Below are 22,359 nucleotides of genomic sequence, written 5' to 3' on the forward strand. Positions count from 1 at the left end.
AAGATATAAAGAAATGGAAAAACATTCCATGCTCATGGATCAGAAGAATAGTCAAAATGTCAATACCACCCAAAGCCATCTACACATTCAATGCAATCCCAATCAAAATCGCACCAGCATTCTTCTCGAAAATAGAACAAGCAATCCTAAAATTCATATGGAACCACAAAAGGCCCCAAAATAGCCAAAGTAATTTTGAAGAAGACCAAAGCAGGAGACATAACAATCCCAGACTTTAGCCTCTACTACAAAGCTGTCATCATCAAGACAGCATGGTATTGGCATAAAAAGAGACACATAGACCAATGGTATAGACTAGAAACCCCAGAATTAGACCCACAAACATATGGCCAACTAATCTTTGACAAAGCAGGAAAGAACATCCAATGGAAAAAAGACAGTCTCTTTAACAAATGGTGCTGGGAGAACTGGACAGCAACATGCAGAAGGTTGAAACTAGACCACTTTCTCACACCATTCACAAAAATAAACTCAAGATGGATAAAGGACCTGAATGTGAGACAGGAAACCATCAAAACCTTAGAGGAGAAAGCAGGAAAAGACTTCCCTGACCTCAGCCGTAGCAATCTCTTACTCGACACATCCCCAAAGGCAAGGGAATTAAAAGCAAAAATGAACTACTGGGACCTTATGAAGATAAAAAGCTTCTGCACAGCAAAGGAAACAACCAACAAAACTAAAAGGCAACCAACGGAATGGGAAAAGATATTTGCAAATGACATATCGGACAAAGGGCTAGTGTCCAAAATCTATAAAGAGCTCACCAAACTCCACACCCGAAAAACAAATAACCCAGTGAAGAAATGGGCAGAAAACATGAATAGACACTTCTCTAAAGAAGACATCCGGATGGCCAACAGGCACATGAAAAGATGTTCAGTGTCGCTCCTTATCAGGGAAATACAAATCAAAACCACACTCAGATATCACCTCACGCCAGTCAGAGTGGCCAAAATGAATAAATCAGGAGACTATAGATGCTGGCGAGGAGGTGGAGGAACGGGAACCCTCTTGCACTGTTGGTGGGAATGGAAACTGGTACAGCCGCTCTGGAAAGCAGTGTGGAGGTTCCTCAGAAAATTAAAAATAGACCTACCCCATGACCCAGAAATAGCATTGCTAGGAATTTACCCAAGGGATACAGGAGTACTGATGCATAGGGGCACTTGTACCCCAATGTTTATAGCAGCACTCTCAACAACAGCCAAATTATGGAAAGAGCCTAAATGTCCATCAACTGATGAATGGATAAAGAAATTGTGGTTTATATACACAATGGAGTACTATGTGGCAATGAGAAAGAATGAAATATGGCCCTTTGTAGCAACGTGGATGGAACTGGAGAGTGTGATGCTAAGTGAAATAAGCCATACAGGGAAAGACCGATACCATATGTTTTCACTCTTATGTGGATCCTGAGAAACTTAACAGAAACCCATGGGGGAGGGGAAGAAAAAAAAGATTAGAGCAGGAGAGAGCCAAAGCATGAGACCCTTAAAAACTGAGAACAAACTGAGGGTTGATGGGGGGGGTGGGAGGGAGGGGAGGGTGTGTGATGGGTATTGAGGAGCACACCTTTTGGGATGAGCACTGGGTGTTGTATGGAAACCAATTTGACAATAAGTTTCATATATTGAAAATAAAAATAAAAAATAAAATTAAAAAAAAAAAAAGAGGATTCTAATGAGTGGAGCGCCTGGGTAGCTCAGTCAAGCGTCAGACTCTTGATTTCGGCTTGGGTCATGATCTCCAGTTCATGAGAGGGAGCCCCACGTGGGGCTTTGTGTTGACAGCACAGAGTCTGCCTGGAATCTCTCCCCTGTCTGTCCCTTCCCCACTCATGGGCCCACACACACACTCTTTCTCTCTCATTAAATAAACATAAAAAAAAAAGATTCTAATGAGTGAAAGAGTTTTCAAAGACTAGTAGAAAAATTGGTCATTGTTTGAAAGAAAGGAAAGGCAGTCATTAATGGAACAAGATAGTAATAAAGAACTTCCTAATTTATAAGAGGAAAAATTAAACCAAAATATAATCAAAGTGGCAAAAATAAAGTTACAAAAAGGGACAATGTAAGACAAATAGGAAAGACGGAAGATACTACATCAAGACTATCAGTCATTACGCTAAATGTGAACTGAATTTGCTTAGAAAAGGTAGGTTATAGATAAGTCAGAATCAAAGCACAGCTATAGGCTATTTACCTGAAACTACTTCAAATGAAGCGATAAAGGAAGATTGAGTATAACGCGTGGATTCTGTCGCGCGCGCGCACACACACACAAAGAACAGAGCAAGGGCACTGTTAATACCACACCAGGTGACATTTTAGGTTAAAGACACAATATAGGATAAAGAGGAACACTTAATGATACAAAGTCACATATAAAGGAAATATCACAGACCTAAGTGCACATGTACCACATATCGTCACAATTAAATATATAAAGAATAGAAATGCAGGGCAGGATTTATAAAATTGCAATGTAGTATAATGTGAGGTTTCCCTACGCCTCTGAATTACTCAAAGGCTATAAGTTAAAAAATTTACACTGAATTAGGCATATATTATAAATAAAAATAAATAAGAACCTAGAAAATTTGACTAATCCAGTCAATAAACCTGATTAATAGCTACATAGAACCTCACATCTAACAGAAAATGCATAATTTTTGGTTGCTCACGGAACATTTACAGAATAGTCTGTAATTTGGTCACAGAGAAAACTGTAATAATTGCTCAAAAGTTGGTATTTCACAGGTCTCTATGTCTGACCATAATCCACTGAGATTTGAAATAAATAATAAAATTTGACCTGAAAAAAATCCAGAAGTGAAAAAAAATCCAACAGTGTATCCTGTTACTCATATATATTTAAGTTCAATATAGGAAATAGGTGTTGTTTCAATTACATACAGAAAGAATTATTTAGTGAATGGTATGATTGGCCACCACTCTAGAAGTGAAAATGGAAGTTATATAAATTTTCAGATATTTTTTTTAACATTTATTTATTTTTGAGACAGAGAGAGAACATGAACAGGGGAGGGGCAGAGGGAGAGAGAGACACAATCTGAAACAGACTCCAGGCTCTGAGCGGTCAGCACAGAACCCTACGCCGGGCTCGAACTCACGGACCATGAGATCATGACCTGAGCCGATGTCGGACGCTTAACCGACCGAGCCACCCAGGCACCCCTCAGATATATGTTTTAATGTAAAGTACAAAATAAATTCCATACAAGAAAATATGAAGAGATTCTTACTCACTTGAAAGACCCGGAAAAATATAAAATATATAGAGCAACATTATCAAAAGCAAAGCCAATCCATAAATAATATATTTTGGAAAAAAAATTGGTAAAGCAGATAGCCATAATTAGTAATTAGATAGTTGACATAAACGTTTCTGATATTGCCGGGAAAGCAAACCAATGGAATATTGAAAACAATTCAGAAACAAGCACTCTTGATGGCCAAAAATATATGAAGAGCTCAGTCACAAATAAGGAAATACAAAAGATTGAAGAAATTAGAAGACTCAGAACATATATTGTTGGTGAAAAGGTAAGAAAATAGTATAGTGGGAATACGAGGCACTGGCCATTTTTGGAAATCAATGTAGCAGCACTTCATAAAATTAATTATTGGCATACCTTTTGACCCAGCAGTCTCATTCTTGGTAATGAATCTCCTAGAAAGCAAATCCCAAAGTATATAAAATGATTCAAAAGAGAATGGTTAAATAATGCCGGCTTATCTGTAGGGAATAATATGCAGCTATTAAAAAGAATGAATGTGAACTATAGGAATTCGTCTATGAGGAATTTCTGGAAAGTATCGTCAAGAAAAAAAAATACAGAAAAACGTAAACATACCACTTTTTAGAAAATGAACAAGAACAACGGAAACCCTGGACATAGAGAAAAAGATAGAAGGATGCATTCCAAATGTTAACATGTATTTTTGTGTGGAGGTAGGGAGGGGCTGATGGATTAAATACACTGAACATTCCTTCTTTCATAGCCAGTGAGGATCACGAAACAATGAGTCGGTAATCCAATTCGATCATTTTTTTTTTTTTTGTCAAAATGTAGGCAATACACCTGCATACATTTAAAACAGGCTGCTCAAAACCAGTTGCAGAGTTTCATTTATAAACCAGAGTATTTCATCTTCATGAGGAGACATTTCTTAAAAGACAAGGATTTACTTTCAAAAGTCCTAGCACATCCTCTATTGGTCTGGAAAATTAAGTGGGCAGGGAGTGAGTTTTTTGTTCTAGAGACTAAAACTGAAATCCTTTATTGTTTATTCTTTTTTTTTTCTTTTTGTCTGACTCCTTGTCCTTTACTCTCCCTCAGGATGAAATTAATGGTCAGATGCACCTGTCCATCTCACCCAGTTGGTTAATTTAGAAGTGAAAGTCACTGATTCAGCAACACTGTGATTCCCGCAGTTCTAGAACGATAGCAATAATTCCAATTAAAACTCTACCTATTCCTGGATGCATAAACCCCTTTTTAAAAGACAATTAATGCTTCTTCGTGTCATCTCTGGGTTTTCAGTATCGTTGATAATAGCTCCGCTTTGAATCATTTATTCTATGAAAAAGCAGAAATAGGAAGAAGAAAAAAGCCTGTCATTTGTTTCTCTAGAGAGAAATTGCTTGGAAAGCTGTCAAATATTCTTTAGGCTATTTAGATTAAGAAGGGTAGATTTTACAGGAAATGAAGGTGAGGCGACAGATGAGGGTGGGAAATTCACCGTGATTTTTTTTTTTTTTTACATTAGGGTGCACAGTGCATTGATGATACGTATTTGTATGTAGGCATGAAAACCCTTATGCATTTGTAGGAATTTGGAAATGCACATGCTTTAAGTATAAAAATCTCCAGAATGAAATCAACTAATATTTTAGTAGCTTACAGCAATTGTAGGCTCCCTTGAGTGAACATACCACTCAATAGATCTTGAGTCATCTTGATTTACAAGTATAGTTAGACAGTAAATAGTATCTCAAGCTTTCTTACAAAGAAAATAGACTCTTCGTGCTTCAGATCTATCTATACCTAAGAATTAGGTTGTCTTAAACAGGGAGAGATTCTTGGTTACTTTCTTGAAGGTAATTATTTTTATCCAGACTGAAACCAACCAACAAGATAGTTTACTCTTTTCATATTTACTAATAAGTCTTTCTCTTATTTTGTTCATGATGTGTTGGATTTCTAGCTCTTGTAAGAATCTATGGTTAGAGTTTATTTTCTTATCCTGTTGTCTTTTATTATGGAATTTTAAGCTATTTATTCTATAGTGTTCGATACGTCTAATCTTAATTGTGAAATTTCATTTCTTACAGTTTTACTATTCTTTCATGGTTTTTTTTTTGTTATGTGGACTGTAGTTTTTGTTTTTAGAGATTTGCATTCTTAAGGATTTTGAAATATGCATACTCTTGGATTTTTAAAACTTTTATGGGACACTAAGTTCTTTAGAAATATGCATTCTTTCAATACTGCCAATATAATTCTAGGTGTTTAGGGAATATTTATATCCCTTTATAATAGCCTCCCTTTTTATAATATGGACTTTAGCGTTTACAAGGACTGCTTTGGTATTCAAATTTTTAACTGATTTAAGTGTCATTTCAAAATCATTTCTTCTAGAACCCAGAATTTTTACTTTGATCTATCCTTTGGCTACAGAGTGTTTTAGGGTAATTTTCCCAGAAAAAATCCTGAAAGAATGCTTGCCTAAAGCTTCTGGGTATGGACTTCTTGTGGCACAATTCTTTCCCTCCCAGTCCTGTGGCTGCGGAGGTCTATTCTCCCTTGATATCTCAAATTGCAGGGAAATACAAAACTGATCTGTGTTCCTTTGTAGGAAATCTCCCAGAAATTTTTCCTACAAGATTTGATTTTCCTCAGAATTGAAAGAAAAAAAAATCATAGTGTGTGTGTTAAATCATGATTCCCTTTTTCCATCATTCTTCTCAGTTATGTTAGCATTTTTTAACATGTTTAGGTTTCTTTTATTCAGAAATATTTGTCTTTCATTATATCTGTTATTATTTCCTCTATTTGTCCTTTCAGTGGTTTCAAACATCCCTAAACACCACAAACTAAACACAGACACGTAGGGATACTCAGTTTAATCACAGAAATTCACTTAGAATAATTTAATGTACAAATCCTGTTGTCAATATTAGCATCTGTTTCATCCCCAGAACTGGTATCCTGTCTGCCACAGTATGAATACATTGAATGTCTAGATTCTTTCTGGCCAAACTCCAGGTTTGAGCCCAAGTTCCTCACTGATTGTCAACTAGCTCAGGTGGATGGTTTCCCCGTGTAGCTTGTGAATGCTGTCTGTACCTGGTGCACTGACTTTGATCATAGCTACAAAGAACTAGTATTTCTTTGTCTTGGACCTTAACTCTAGTCCCAGTACGTCTTCATTATTTTGTCATATCCTTCAACTTTTTCTGGCTATAAAATTAGCATCCCCCAAACTCACTTCCATAGAAGAAAGGATCATACACGAAATGTCTATATAATTTAGATCACCGATTAGTTATAAGCTATGAAAGAAAACATACGTAGACATAGGAGATACACGGTATAAGACTGCCATAGGTCTTGTTACACTACTCTGAATACCAGGTTGTAAATTGCAGGTATAACGTTGATGCTTTTTTCTAGGTGATATGTCAAAAAAGATAAACAAAATTTTCCAACTTTGTCTACCCTTCTCTCAACCATGTAGTGATAAAAAGCTGAAGCTATGTAACAATCATGTCTTCTTCCTCAGACAGAAAAGAGTGCCTGCAAACTTTGAAACTGGATGAAATGCACCTTGCTCAATATCTTACCCTTAACGTGCAGGCAGTTCCATCAGAACTCCAGGCACTGTGGTGAGATACCAGGTAATACCATACGCTCACTGTCGTGGCTCCCTATTTCAACCATGCTATGCCTGAAAACAACAGCCTCTTTATTCTAGGGACTCTGTTTCACCCAAAAACTCAGTTTCACCTCCAAATTGCTCATTTTGTAAACTCCTTGAGGATGGGCACTTCATCTTTAGTATCTTCAATATATATGTATTGCTCAATAGAAAGCAAATGAGAGAGGAGAGGGGAGGGGATGAAGAGAAGGAAGGAAGGGAGGGAGGGAGGGAGGGAGGGAGGGAGGGAGGGGAAAAAGAAGAAACAGTCATTGATCCAGATTCATACCTATTTGCATTCTGTAGCCATCTTCACTATATCAAAAGTGAAATCCTCAGTTGAAGTAAATTAAAGTTTAAACTATAGTGAAAAGTTCTTCTCACAAACATGTCCAAAGCAGGTGCATACTCTCTCTTTGTAACTTTGCTTGGTTCCCTGGAGATATACCTCTTAAGAAACATACCTCTCTCCAGAGTCTGAATAGACCTGGCGCCTCTTCCCCAAGCCCAGTATAGGAGGCCCCAACTATTCTGGTTGCTGTCATCACCCTCAAGACCATTGCTGTTCTATTTTAACCTCAGTCCTTTCAAGCACTTTGGAATTTGAGATAACCACACAGGTCCCTGATGTACTGAAAACTGCCCAAAGTCTACTTTCTCTTTTGTTCTTACTCCTTGGCTGACTGAGAACATTGTATCCAGCCCGTCTCCTTGTTTCCCCCATGAGATTTGAGATGGCTTGTCAAAGAAAAACAACAGTGAAGAGAATAATTAATGATCCTTTGATGCCTGCCAGCTCTGAAGAGGTACTTACCTGTGGGCTTTTGAGTGTTCCATAATTACTTGACAGTACTAACTGCTTGTTCACCTTGCCAAGTTTCCACATTTCCTTCGCGTTACTGTCGATGGTATAAATATGTGCTAGGTCCCCACTGCACTATAGTTCAATCTATTCAGGTAATTCTCCATTAAAATGATCCCAGTACATGTACAGTGAGCTTCAAGAAATGTGTAATCGTGGTGGCATGCCAAATACTTTCTCTGAGAGGTTTGAGATAACCGTAGACAGCCGGTGAGATGTTTTTCTTTCTTACGCTTCAACACACAAAGGAATTTAGGAAACTTCTCCCTTGAACAGACTTCAGCTTTTCTTTCAGAGAAATTCTGAGTTCTTTCATCTCAGTTTGCTAAGGGCTGGGTCACTGAGGAGGAAATAAGTCAGTCTGTGTTCTACTAAACATGGCTACTACTTTCTGAAAGACGAACAAGAATACATAAAAAAAATAAATGGGGGTTCAACGGGGACAAGTATGAATTGGTATAAGTATACCAAAGCTTCTTGATCTCTCAGGAGTTCTCAATACACCCTATGCTTTGCTCTAGCCCTGACTTGTGAGTACAGGTTAACATCAACAGAACCAGAGGTCAAGTGGTCAAGAGGGATGGAGAGGCAGATGGAAAGAATAGCATTTCTACTGTCAAGTGACTATTATTTGGACAAATTAAAAGGCCAAAGAAAATCACCATGAAATTTTATTTTACTTGAAAAAATGATAAATTTTTTCCATAAAACTAATCATTTTTCTCAGTTTTTATATCTAAAGACATGTTGCTAAGTATCTTTTTTTCTTGAGATACTGTTTTTGTGAGCATACAAGTTTTTATCCGAAGTTCTGTTTTAAGAAGTTCAGAAGCTCCTCTGTATCCCTATTCACCTTCCAATATGAGAGGATCAAAGGCCTCACCTTATAAAATCAAACAACGGGACGGGTGGATAAGAAGTTAAAGGGCTTGTCTTGAGATAAATCACCCTGGGAAGATGTTTCCCAATTTCCAAAGCCCTTTGGGAAAATTACGGCCCACAGTACCACCATGTATTTAGGGTTGTCATGGATCACTGTGCAACTGTGTGCTATGCAGCTCTAAGAAGCTTCCACACTTAGACTGCAAGGTGATGTCTACACTGTGGCCTCAAACCCATATTTATTATATAAACCTGAAAGAAATAGTTTTCATTCTAGGGGAATTGAATTTTTTGAAAAATTTATTCAGAATGCCACTCAACTGTTCTGTTGGAAGGGTAGGTGGGGAATCCTCTAGGCCCACCCATTCTTAGGTCCCTAGAAGGGTTTTTAGGTCTCTGCGAGAAATAGTACAAAAGTGGAGCTTTAAGGAAAAAGGTCTGTATAAGAAAAAGACCCATTTTACAAGATTAGTTGAAACCAGGGAAGGCGGTGTAATAGAAAAATAAACTACTTCAAATTTAGCCATGGGTGACAAGGCCCTGGGTTCAGTCACAACTGTTCTAGAAGTGGGACTAGATAAATGAGAGGTGTATGAGCCTCTTTTGAGCCACGGACTCTCTGGGAGTCTGAAAAAAAGGTTATAGGGCCTTTCCCTCTACCTTGACAAAGCCATAATTAAACTTTCCATGTTCAAGGATGAAGCACTCGATAAGCATAAGGTCATTCCAGACCTCAATGTTATTTTACATTTTTTAACACCTTAAGTCATTTTAAAGTCTAACAAGAAAAGTTAACTCTACAGTATGTTTGCTTCCTGAATGGGTCAGTTGCTTCCCTCTGCTTTTAGATGCAGAATAAGCAGAATATTCTGCTTATAGATGCAGAATAAGATTACATCCCCAGCCCTAAATAGCATTATGGCAAAGTTTGTTACCTTAAAAAAAAAAAAAAGACTGGTTGTTATGAGTATTCCCCTCCCCTGGAAATAGGCTCTACAAAGTGAGTCCTTCTGAAGTGACACTAGACCACAATGTGCATGAAGACAGTTCTGCCCATCAGAAGACACTACCTGCAGGTCTACAGTTGTGTGTTTTTTTTCCCAGAACCCCTAGCAGAGCCCTTGCTCACCCATAGCACATGAGAATTACAGAAAGCAGTAGCAGTTGAGGAAATTTATGGATAATGCAAAGAAAGAAAAACTACATAAGATCTCTACAAAATCTATTTCTTTGCCTATTTAAGAATATTTGGTCTATTATTTTTAAATATGTTATCTACATATGTCAATACACCTAGAAAATTTCAATACACCAAAACGGGGGTTATTTCCTGGGAGTGAGGATGCAACCAGTGGGCAGAAGTCCTTTGCTATGAACATAATTTCTGTAGGTGGGTCCTCACCACCTACACACTGCTTTGGTAGAGTAGGAATCGTGAGAGAGTTAATGCTGATATCAAATGTAATCCCTAGACTTTGCCCTCCTTGGGAGGAGGCCCTGCGATTTTAGGACCCTGGCCACTTTCCAAAGTAAAATAAGTACTCGATGGAAGTTTGCTGAATGAATGAATCAACCAAGCAATTAACCGATGGTTCCTAAATTGCAGCTACAGGCCAACTCCACCCAAATTTCTTTCTTGCTTCATGACAACCAGGTAAATCAGAATTCATATTTTTGTCTGTTATGCATAAGCTGTAGGATTTGGGGCAAATTCTTAAGTTTTTTGAGTTTCAATTTCCTCCATTGTAAAACAGGGATGATCTTTCTTTTGCATAGTTGCTGTTGAAGTTAAATACAATAATATCCACAGAGCATCTATCTAGCTCAGGGCCAAGTGAATGGCAGGTACCACTATAGTTAATACCTTTTATTTTTTAGGTTTATTTGAGAGAGCACAAGCAGAGGAGGTAGAAAGAGGGAGGGAGGAAGAGAATCCCAAGCAGGCTCAGGGCTGTCTGCACAGAGCCCAACACAGGGCTTGAACTCATGAACACTTAAGATCATGACCTGAGCTGAAATCAAAATTAAGATGCTTAACCGACTGAGCCACCCAAGCTTAATTCTTTCAAGGTTTACTTTTTCACCCCCTCTTAATTTAAGTGATGTGCTAGGAATTGAACAAAATTCTGCAAATTATTCAGCTCCTGCTGGGTGATAAACTGTCCCAGGCTTGGATTGTACTCCCTTTGAGCACTTGCAGAAGTGGATGACAATAATTTAAAAGACAACACAGCTGAGCTGATTAATCATTTAGTGCCCTACACTGAATCACATGTTTCTTTGGCTTCCCTAAGGTGCTTGTATATTTCCCAATGCCCTTCATGTGACACTTAATACAACACATTTGCCCTTCAACAGGAAATTTCATTCAATCATAGCATTTTGAGAGGGACAAAAATAATGAAGTTGGGGAATGAATGCCATCCTCACATAAAGATCTAATTTCTTATAATTCCTTATTCTTTTAAACACAAGACAAACCCAAAATGAATTTTAGTCAGTTCCCATAAAAGCATTTTTTACTTTGAAAAGTCAACCACATATTTTCTAGAATGATAACCACCTTGTCTTTACAGGCTACCTGTTTTTTCTAAGTTTCTTAAAATTTTTAAGAAAAATATTAAGAAAAATAGCAACCTTTGGTCTAATCAGAACTATGTTGGTCCAAATACTGAATGCCTTCTTACAGTCTTTTTGAAACCTAATAGTCTGAAAGTCTAGACAGACATTTCAGTGATTAAACCATTCAGTCAATTCAGTTTTAAATCAATTAGGTATGACTAACCCATTCTGATATCGCCTAACTCAGCTTACTGCCTTGTCCAAACGTGGTAGGCACTAATAAATATTTATTGATTTGAGTTGTTCTTTGAAGTGAAATGTACTTAGGCTGAAACTAGAGCAAGTGATTTTGATAATGCATGTGAAATGCCTAATAGCTCCTATTAAGTTCTTTTCCAATTTATGTGCACCTTTCTCTGATTAGTGAGTTTCATTTGTTCCTGTTACATTGAGCTTGGATTTAGATGCAGATTGGCAAATTGCTTTCCCAATATCTATTACCTATTTTGTGTTAATAACTACTCATTGGGCTTTAAGTCATTTCCCCCTTCATCTTTGTTCTAAGCACCCCTCCTTTGTGAACTAGTATTATATATTATTTATAAATGACTTTAGGAAAAAAAATGCCATGGATGCCCATGAGAGAATTTTTCGTACCAGCAAGTATGATTAATAAGTGAGTTCACTTTGAAAGGGAACTCATTGTTTTCACTCCTACAAGACAATAACTCTAAGAATCAGATCTGATCAAATGATGATTAGATGAAATGTAGGATTCAGATTAACTGAAATTATTACTTCTGGGAATCTGATTTAGTACTTTTTAATTTTTAAATATGAAAGCATGATATCTAGGAGATCAATAAGTCTAAGGAAAGGATAAGATTAAGAGATCACCCAGTGTGTTCTTCTGTTAGCAAGGAAGGTTTTTTATATACAACCATTATACGATTATGAAGTTTATCAAAATAGCTACCTGTTGGATTATCCCTTTTGATCCTTTATATTTGCAATTCCAGTTAGCTACTACCAAATCACCAAGAGGCATACATTTCTATTATGTGATTGGCATTTAGTCACTGTAACCAAAACAAGATGTAAAATGTGTTTTTCTGTGTGACAAATATGGAATCGCTATCCAAAAACTGAGGTTAGAGTCGGCTTTACAAAAAGCAGTTCCAAAGGTGGGAAAATGTAGACTAATGTATATAAAACTCAGGTTAATTTCCTCACCCTCTTCCTGAACAATTACATAGAACACTACATGCATCCTCCTAGGATTCTCTAACTTCGTGATCACATATAAACAATGTTTTACTGAGACACAGAACCCTGTAACACTTCTATGATACGGTACTTAGATTTCTACAATTGGCACACTGCCCAAGAGCCCCACATTTAATGGCCCCTTAGTACCTGGGGCCAGTCGGGGCCAGCAGCGCCACCTAATTGGGGTGCCCCAAGCCCGGACAAGGACCCACATGGTCCTCAGTCCTGATTTCTAGGATGTTCTCTGGGCACCTGATGACCCACTACCGCCACACATGGCTTGACCAGATGCCCTGAGGAACTCAGTCAAGTGTATGGGATCATCCTTGTGGTAGGCCCAGATTCCAGCAGACAACATGCAAGCAGATCTCTCTGGTTCTCTGGCATTATGTTTCTTTCATGGGATCAGATGAGGTCAGCCCTCAGAAGAGTGCTGACATAGTCATCTGAGAGAAATTCAATCATGTCAGACTTAAGGCAAGACTTGAGTCATGGATGGAGGCTCATGTGTGACTCTGGTCATCCATATTTGGATCTCAACATTGCTTCTGGTTTCCATAACTGGGTATATAAGGGGGTGCCAGGCATCCCCAGGTGCTCCTGGCTGCTGGCACCCAGGGCAGCCCACCCCCTTTATAGCCTCCACACCAAGCTTCAGGCTCTCCTGTGGGTGGATGTACCTACCTGCTCCCAGGGCTTTTGAGACCTTTGTTCCACAATAGCAATAGGCCTTGCCAACCTATGTCCTCTCTTGCCTCTGATCCATGTGGTTGTTCTGTTTCACTACAGATGGTCCTACGTGGTGCTACAGAAGGGATAGACATTGCTTGCACAAATGAGAGTGTTGCACTCACTGTCCCTGCCCCATGGTCCTTACAAGTGGAGGTGTATGAGCAGCAATTCATGTTCTAGGAATGCAGCGATTGCAGCCTAAAGAGTGATTGGAAGATGTGTTGTTCTATGCTTACACTATAAAATTCTGACAAGTATTACATGATCAGGAAAACAAATTGCTCACATTTTCCTGCATGCACTAAGACTGCCTTTGTGGTTCTCATCAATGAAACCCAGCAACAACCCTTGTTTGGCAGCTACTAGAAGCCAGTATTCACAGTACAATGGATGATGCAGTTGCGTGTAGTCAACGTTAAGTAAATGGTAGTAGGTAACTGCAAAAGCAAGAAAATATACATTGCTTCAAACAGAAATACAAAAGAACTATGGGACTGTAAGAAATGACAGCATGGCCACCTTTTCCTCATGGTGGGAGGAAAGCATATTTGACAATAGAAAGATAGTGCCTGGGCACATCACATGTGCTAAATGGATAATATATATGAACTTTTCTATCCATAATTTTATATCAATAAACCCCTATACCTCATGAATGCCTATTTTCACCTTTAATACTGCATTTTTAAAATGAAACAGTCTCAATAGGCAGGGACCTATCAAAACAATATTTGGCCAAGGCCTCACATGCCCTAGCAGTGGCCCTGAGGTCTTAAATTTGGAGAAGATTTTCATCTATATCCTTATGCAATGCAAAAACTGCTAGCCAGTATTTGTCAAGTCTCATCAACGTCAAGTACACGGAGAGGAAACTTACCATAATCTCATAAATCAAACAGTTATAATTTGGGTCAGTGTCTTAGCTTGGGTTGCTTTGACAAAATACCATGGACTGGGCTGCTTAAACAACAGACGTTTATTTCTCACAGCTCCAGGGGCTGGGAAGTCCGAGATCAGGGTGCCAGCACAGTGGGGTTCTGGTAAGAACTCTTCTGCCTTGTAGCTGGCCCTCTTCTTTCTGTATCTTCACAGGGTCAGGGGCAAAGGAAAGGGAAAGGGAAAGAGCACTAGAGCAATCTCTCTGGTCTCCTCTTATAAGAACATTAATCCTGTGATGAGGGTCTCGCTTCTTAAGTTTTATTTGAATCAAAGTTAACATATAGTGCAATAATTGTTTCAGGAACAGAATTTCATGATTCATCACTTACATAGAACACCCAGTGCTCTTCCCAACAAGGGCCCTCCTCAATGCCCATCCCCCATTTAGTCCACCCCCCTACCCAACACCCCTCCAGCAACCCTTACCTTGTTCTCTGTATTTAAGTCCCTGAAGGTTTGCCTCCCTGTTTTTGTCTTACTTCTTCCCTTCCCCTATGTTTGTCTGTTTTGTATCTTAAATTCCACATGAGTGAAATATCTCCTTCTCTGACTTCACTTAGCATAACACACTCTAGTTCCATCCACGTTATTGCAAGTGGCAAGATTTCATTCTCATTGCCAATAATATTCCATTGTAGATATTTAACACATCTTTATCCATTCATCGATGAATGTACATTTGGGCTACTTCCATAATTTTGCTATTGTCCATGGTGCTGCTATAAACATTGGGGTGCATGAGTCAGCATTTTTGTATCCTTTGGATAGTCAGTAGTGCAATTGCTGGGTCGTGGGGTAGTTCTATTTTTATTTTTTTGAGGAATCTCCATACTGTTTTCCAGAGTGGCTGCACCAGTTTGCATTCCCACCAGCAGTGCAAAAGTGTTCCTCTTTCTCCACATCCTCCCCAACATCTGTTGTTGCTGGAGTTAATTTTAGTCATTCTGACAGGTGTGAGGTGGTATCTCATTGTGGTTTTGATTTTTATTTCCCTGATGAGTGATGTTGAGCATCTTTTCATGTTCTGTTAGCCATATGGATGTCTTTCAAAAAGGGTTCATGTCTTTTGCCCATTTCTTCACTGGGTGGGTTTTTTTGGGTGTTGATTTTGATAAGTTCTTTATGGATTTTGAATACTAACCCTTTATCTGATATCATTTGCAAATATCTTCTCTCATTCCATTGGTTGCATTTTAGTTTTGCCATTTCCTTTGCTGTACAGAAACGTTTTATCTTGATGAGGTCACAATGAGGTTCATTTTGGCTTTTATTTCCCTTGCCTCCAGAAACGTGTCTTGTAAGAAGGTGCTGTGGCCGAGGTAAAAGTGGTGGTTGCCTGTTTTCTCCTCTAGGATTTTGATGCTTTCCTGTCTTACATTTAGGTCTTTCATTCATTTTGAGTTCATTTTTGTGTATGGAGTAAGAAAGCGGTCCAGGTTCATTCTTCTGCATATTGTCGTCCAGTTTTCCCAACACCTTTGGCCAAAAAGACAGCCTTTTTTCCATTGGATGTTCTTTCCCGCTTTGTCAAATATTAGATGGCCATACATTTGTGGGTCCATTCTGGGTTCTCTATTCTGTTCCATTGATCTATATGTCTGTTTTGGGAAGGCCTCACTCTTATGACCTCATCTAAACTTAATTAGTCCCCAGAGGCTCCATCTCTAATTACCATCAAGTCAGGAGTTAGGGCTTCAACATATAAATGTGGGGAGGGGGCAGAATTTAGTCCATAGCAGTCAGTTCTCACTCATCAAAATTTTGTTCCTAACATTAAATCACAACCTATCTTTGCATTATGTCCTTATGCTGGGGAAGAAAAACTTTCCTCTACCCTCTTTTTCTTTTAAATTTCTTTTTAATGCTTATTTTTGAGAGCGCACGAGCAAGTGGGAGACACAGAATCCAAAGCAGGCTCCACACACTGAGCTGTCAGCACAGACCCTGATGTGGGGTTCAAACTCCCCTAAGTGCAAGATCTTGACCTGACCTGAAGTTGTATGCTTAACCAACTGAACCACCCAGGTGCCCCTCCTCTACCCTCTTGAGATAGGGCTTGCAAATTAAACTGACAGATTAGGTAGACAGTTTTTATTAATACTTTTGTGCACAGTTCACAGAAGAGTTGAAAGTCAAAGAAACTGACTCATTAGACTCAGGGGGCATATATGTCCTCTCAATAAAGGAAAGAGTTTGGATTTCAAGGCATGATAAACTGTAGGGAAATGACTAGGAAATAATGGGAAACTAATGGAATATAAGGGCTGTTTTGGTAAGGTCTTAATGCAAACTCGGCTGGGTGTCAGCTCCCTGACTTCAATGTTTAGATCTTCTTCCCTAGTATGGGGAGTGGGGGTAGGGGGAGAACCTTCCTCAAAGGGAATTTTATGTCCTGCTTTTAAGCAGATAACAACAGTGTGGAGAACTCTTCCTGCATCATTTGACTTCAGCTCAAAATACTCCTCATGCCAAAGTGTCATATTTTGGGGTGGCATATTCTGATCCCCTTCACCTACAATGGTGACCCTCAGCTCTCACTGTATGCCCCACAACCACCTGAGGTGTTTTAGGAGAGTTAAAGGACTAGGTTCATGCCTCAGTGATTTGGTTTCATTTGGTTTGAGTGGACCAGACATGGATCTATTTAGAAAGTTCTATGGGTGATCCTAATGTGCAGCAAAGTTCTAGCAGTTCCGAATAAGATCTGAGGATCATCTGATTTTATTTATTTATTTATATATATATATCTATCTATATATCTATATATATATAGATAGATAGATAGATATATAGATAGATATATATATCTCACAATGCTGAGGACCTACCCCAAGCTAATTAAATCAGAATTTCAAGAAACGAGGCCCCAGATTTGGTCATTTGGAATTTTACAAAATCTCAGCCTTCTCCTCAGTGAGTGCTGAGAACCACCACTCTGGAGCAATTTCAGCTGGTGCATTTAATCTCTACGTGATGACAACGTACAATCTCTTTCATCCAAATTGATGGATTCTTTCAAAACTGTACACGGGGCGCCTGGGTGGCTCAGTTGGTTAAGTGTCCGACTTTGGCTGAGGTCATGATCTCACAGTTCATGAGTTTGAGCCCCACGTTGGGCTGTGTGTCTGACAGCCCAGAACCTGGAGCCTGCTTCAGATTCTGTGTCTCCCTCTCTTTCTGCCCCTCCCCCACTCATGCACATGCTCGCGTACTCTCTCTCAAACATAAAATTGTGCAGACACAAACCTAATCAGAAGTCTTATGAAATGCCAACATTTGTTTCATTTGACCTACGGAGTGCTACAGTCCTTATGATGTTCAACCACAAGTTCCACTGGATTTTAATTGGGTTGGTTCACTATTTGAGTGGACTTGTCCACATCCCCTGAAAAGCAGTGTCTTTCTAACTTCATATATTCTTATGTATCCCTAGATGGACCCTATAAGAGTCAGGGGATGCCCTCCGAATTGTACCCCAAGGAGATTTAGGATGATGCCAGAGAAGTTTCTGCAGCCCCTTCCCTGCCTGCCTTTACAAAGCAGGACCAGAACTGCAAAATTACCCTCCAGAAGTTGGGAGGCAAACCAGGCTGGCCGATAAGTTGAAGAAACAGGAGCTGGCAGGCTTAGAAGGAACACAACCAAATCTCAGGCATGTGTTTATCCAATCGATAAATGCCAGGGCTCTTGAATAACTGTTGTTTAAATTCATTTCTCAGTGGCAGAACAAAAGGAGCCTAATGAAAGCAATGCCGTTAGAGAATCATTAGAGTCAGTGAGGAGAAAGCAGGCTTTAAGATCATCACTCTCGGGGAGACAACATCCAGACCATCTTTTGGTTCACAATAATGTAAGTAGGCAGTGCAGTGGTTAGGCAGGGCCGTTTGTCTGTCTGTAGAAAGATTACATAGAGGACAATCAATAGCTTCATGGCAGAAAATCTCCCTGGTTTCTGCAACCCTTTTGCTGAATCTTTTGTTGCTGATTCGGGTTTTGGTAATAGGAATCTCATCCAGAGCCTTTCAGCCTTGGCATCTTAGGAGCAGTTAAGCCAAGCAGAAAGGCCACAGATCAAGCCTATTGTCTGCTGGCAAAGGCTCCATTGAACCCTAATGAGCAGAGGAATCCAGCAAACAAAGAATCCTTAGTGTTTTGCTCAAATGAATCCTCTACCAGAGGCCAAGGGAGTCATTTTGATGATCTGAAAAGGCAGTGATTAGAAGGTGCATCTATTATGAACCAGAAAGAAAAAGAAGGAACAGAAGGGAATAAGAATGAAAAAAAAATGCAGACAAGAGAGGATGAGACTTCCCCACCTGCGCTGTTTACTCAAGAGTCTATTGGCAAAAAATTGAATAGCCTAGGATCCATATGTGGAGAGGCCCGTGGCGTCCTCTGTCTGCACGAAGGCAGAGATTTGCTATTCATCATCTCCCAGAAAGAGACTAGCATTTGTTTTTCAACTAGTATTCACAGCATTTAAAAAAAAATTTTTTTTTAATATTTCTGAGACAGAGACAGAGCATCAGTGGAGGAGGGGCAGAGAGAGAGGGAGACACAGAATCCAAAGCAGACTCCAAGCTCTAAGCTGTCAGCAGAGCCCAACGCAGGGCTTGAGCTCACAGACAGCGAGATCATGACCTGAGCCGAAATCGGACGCTCAACCTACTGAGCCACCCAAGGCACCCCGTATTCACAGCATTCTTGACAAGCAAGAGAAGGAAGGGGACAGACATCCCACTTTGTTGTATAAGTGGTTATCTTTTGATGCATACAACGTCTAGAAATCAAATACTCTTTTCTCTAAAATCTTAGGCATTCTTATGTTCGTTGTTGTTGTGGTCTGAATTTGTAATCTCTATTTTGGCTTTGCCCTTATTTCTTCCTCTAACCCCAGTGACCACAACGGGGACCCCTGGATGATTTGTGTGCTTTCACTTTGGGGGTCAGGCTGCAGCCTGAGACCTGGGTGTTGGGATATTCAAAAATGACTAAAAGGCATTTAACCACTGAAATTACAAAAAGCCAACGTAAGCATCAGTCACCTTCACCTGGAGAAACGGAGGGTGACCATCGCCAGGAAGTATTTGTTCATCATACCACAAATAAAAAACAAACACAGACAAGCAATATAAACAACCACAGAAATCTACGCCATTTACTGAGCACTTACCATATGCCAGGGAAAAGATAAGCTCATTCAATATCCACAGATATCCTGAAGGATAAAGCTATTTTTATTATTTTACAAGTGACAAAATGGAGGCTAAGAGCCAAGGTGCTTGCTCAAAGTCACAGAGCCACCAAGCAGAATGGGGACTAGGATGGGCTGGCTGGCAGCTCCATCCTCCGAAGAGCCTTTCCTACCTGCCCTCCAATGTTCTTTTGCCAGGTTATCCTTTTCTTCTTGCAGAGATTGCCTCCCAAAGCTGTCCCTTCTTGAAACTCTGATAAAAGATCTGCCTTATTGCTCCCAGAAGCAGGCTTCACCTAGGGGGGAAAATAAATACATCTGGGAGGTCCGGTTCCTTTGCACCTGATCCATTTTAAATAACTTCCTCTGAAGACCTATGGAAAGCAAAGGGCAGCGAGCTAGAATGACATGGTTTTCTTAGAGCTATTGGCTCCACTGTTCTCCTCCTGGAGGATTCAAGGAGAGCCACGGCAAAGTCACTTCTGCTTCAAGATTTGGCCACACTGGTCCAGCCTGGAAGAAGGAGCACACTCAGAATCAGGACTCTCCAGTAGTTTGAGGAAAATCGTACACCAAACAAAACATTTGCTCAGATGGAAGCAAGCAAGGAGTTTCACATTGCTGCACTGTGATATGGTAGTCTCTCTGGTTCCCCTTTGATTATAGTCAGTATTAGGGTTGCCAGATTTAGGAAACAGAAATACAGGATACACAGTTGAGTCTGAGTTTCAGATAAAAAATGCGTAATTTTCTGAGTGTAGGTAAATTTAAGTTTCAGGTAAATAATATATAATTTTTCAGTATAAATGCTTTTTTAATTTTTTTTTTAACGTTTATTTATTTTTGAGACAGAGAGAGACAGAACATGAACGGGGGAGGGGCAGAGAGAGAGGGAGACACAGAATCGGAAGCAGGCTCCAGCCTCTGGGCCATCAGCACAGAGCCCGACGCGGGGCTCGAACTCAGGGCCAGGAGATCGTGACCTGAGCTGAAGTTGGACACTTAACCGACTGAGCCACCCAGGCGCCCCAGTATAAATGCTTTTAATGTAAGTGTGGCCTGTGTAGTATTTGGGGGCATTCTTATACTCAAAATTTTCATTAAAAAATCATTGTCATTGGGCACCTGGGTGGCCCACTTGGTTGAGCATCCAACTTTGGCTCTGGTCATGATTTCACGCCCCACATCAGTGCAGAGCCTACTTCAGATCCTCAGTCTCCACCCCCCCCCCACCCCCCCTCCACCCCCGCTTGTGCTCTCTCATAAATATTAAAAAAAGGGATGCCTGGGTGGTTTAGTCGGTTAAGTGTCCGACTTCAGCTCAGGTTATGATCTCACCAGTAGTGAGTTCAAGTCCCACGTCAGGCTCTGGGCTGTCCCTCCTCTGCTAGAGCTCTCTCAAAAATAAACATTAAAACATTTTTAAAAATTATACATATATATGCAATTTTTCTAAAATTTTAAATTTACCTGGAAATCCCATATTTTATCTGGCAACTATAGGACTCACGATGAGGAGTCTACACAGGATCACAGAACTGTCAGCCAGACAGGGAGGAAGGTAGAGAAGCAACACCTCAGGCATGGTACAGGTGCATCCTGATCTATGGTGACACCAGGGCTGCAACAATAACTGTTACAGGGTAGAAAACGACCTGGTTCAGTCCCAGAAAGCTCACTGGCATTGTGGTTTTGACCTCCTTTGTAGAAGAATGCCTGCCGTGACAGTTCTGCTAAGGACCATACAGGGCCAAAACCTCCCCCCATCCTGTTCCATTGGAGAAGACACTTCTCCATAGGAGAAGACTCAGTAGGAGACCACCCTAGCTATGCCCCAAAACCAATACAAGCATAAAAGAGAAACAACCTGACTACCCCTCACCTTCCCACCCCTGGTGCAGTTGTCCTCCCTGGCCTGCCAGCTCCCTCACCTTGGAAGTATACTTCTGCTTTAATAAAACTGGGCAGTGTGATTTGCTGCCCTTCTGTCCCGAATTCTTTCTCCTGATGAGAACAAGAATCTCCCAGTGGCAGAACCTGGAATAGGCCACTTGTGTAAATAGACCTTTTACCTTTAAATTAAAAGAGAGAGACAGGGTAATGTAGGTGCATTTTTTTTTTTTTTTTTTTTACAATCTATTCAGAATACTATGTGAGAAAACTAAAAGGCCTACCAATTTGTTTTGCATTCTCTTTGTAATTATATTGTGATTTCATTGTCATTTGATTGCAATCTTATTGTCATTTCATCAATTTTTCTGGAATATTCTTTAGGTACACTCATTCATTCATCCCCCCAATACACATTTATTGAGTACTAAAGACATGCAAGGCATTTAACCAGTAGGATATAAGCCAAGGAGCATCTTCAAGAAATCTACTGTTCAACGGGGAAAATAAGATACAAAACCAAAATCATAATATAGGCAGCATTAAAAAAAAAAACACTTCTATTAAAATACCATTAAGTGCCTGAAAATTCAGGGGGAAATGCATCAGTTTTTGTCTGAAATTAGAGGCAGAGGGTCATGGGCAAAATGGACCTCCTACTTGGCCATGTTGGAAGAAAGAGAAAAGTTGCAATCACTTTAACACTTCCGTTGCCTAATATTTCACATGAATGGCAAATTGGCACATTCACGTTTCTAATATAAAATTATTTTTTAAAATACAGAATGTCCAGTGTCTCCGGTGACCATTTGGTGATCCCTCATTGTTTTGCCTGGGTGGTTTTATTTTTCATGTCACAAGTACTTAGACTTAAGCACACATTAGTAAGGGTCATCATGTTTCACCATTTTGCCACAGTCAACAAATACTGTTTTCATATCTGGGCCTTAACTCTATACCACTCTCTCAGTGCCTCACCTAGGAAAGCTTACATATTTTCCCAGGACCTGTCTTGTCTTTCTTTCATCAATAGAATGTAAAATGTGTATGACTCCTATCTT

At 39.7% G+C, this 22,359-nt stretch overlaps 1 long non-coding RNA gene across 17 annotated transcripts in view; it reads right to left on the bottom strand.

The window, feature by feature from the left end:
• The window catches only part of LOC111557315, a 211,242-nt gene that overhangs the window by 48,532 nt on the left and 140,351 nt on the right, over positions 1 to 22,359 (bottom strand). For 7 of the 17 annotated variants that reach the window (XR_006588183.1, XR_006588178.1, XR_006588176.1 and 4 more), the window contains exons 3-5: positions 21,340 to 21,480; positions 20,879 to 21,041; positions 19,582 to 19,704 (exon numbers count right to left, since the gene is read on the bottom strand). This is a non-coding gene — a long non-coding RNA (uncharacterized LOC111557315). Of the gene's footprint in view, positions 1 to 3,679; positions 3,718 to 16,290; positions 18,107 to 19,387; positions 19,433 to 19,581; positions 19,705 to 20,878; positions 21,042 to 21,339; positions 21,481 to 22,359 lie in introns of those variants that run through there. The other 10 variants (XR_006588167.1, XR_006588174.1, XR_006588172.1 and 7 more) reach the window with 7 other exon arrangements.

This window comes from Felis catus, chromosome D3 (assembly GCF_018350175.1).
Source record: "Felis catus isolate Fca126 chromosome D3, F.catus_Fca126_mat1.0, whole genome shotgun sequence".
Taxonomy (NCBI): domain Eukaryota; kingdom Metazoa; phylum Chordata; class Mammalia; order Carnivora; family Felidae; genus Felis; species Felis catus.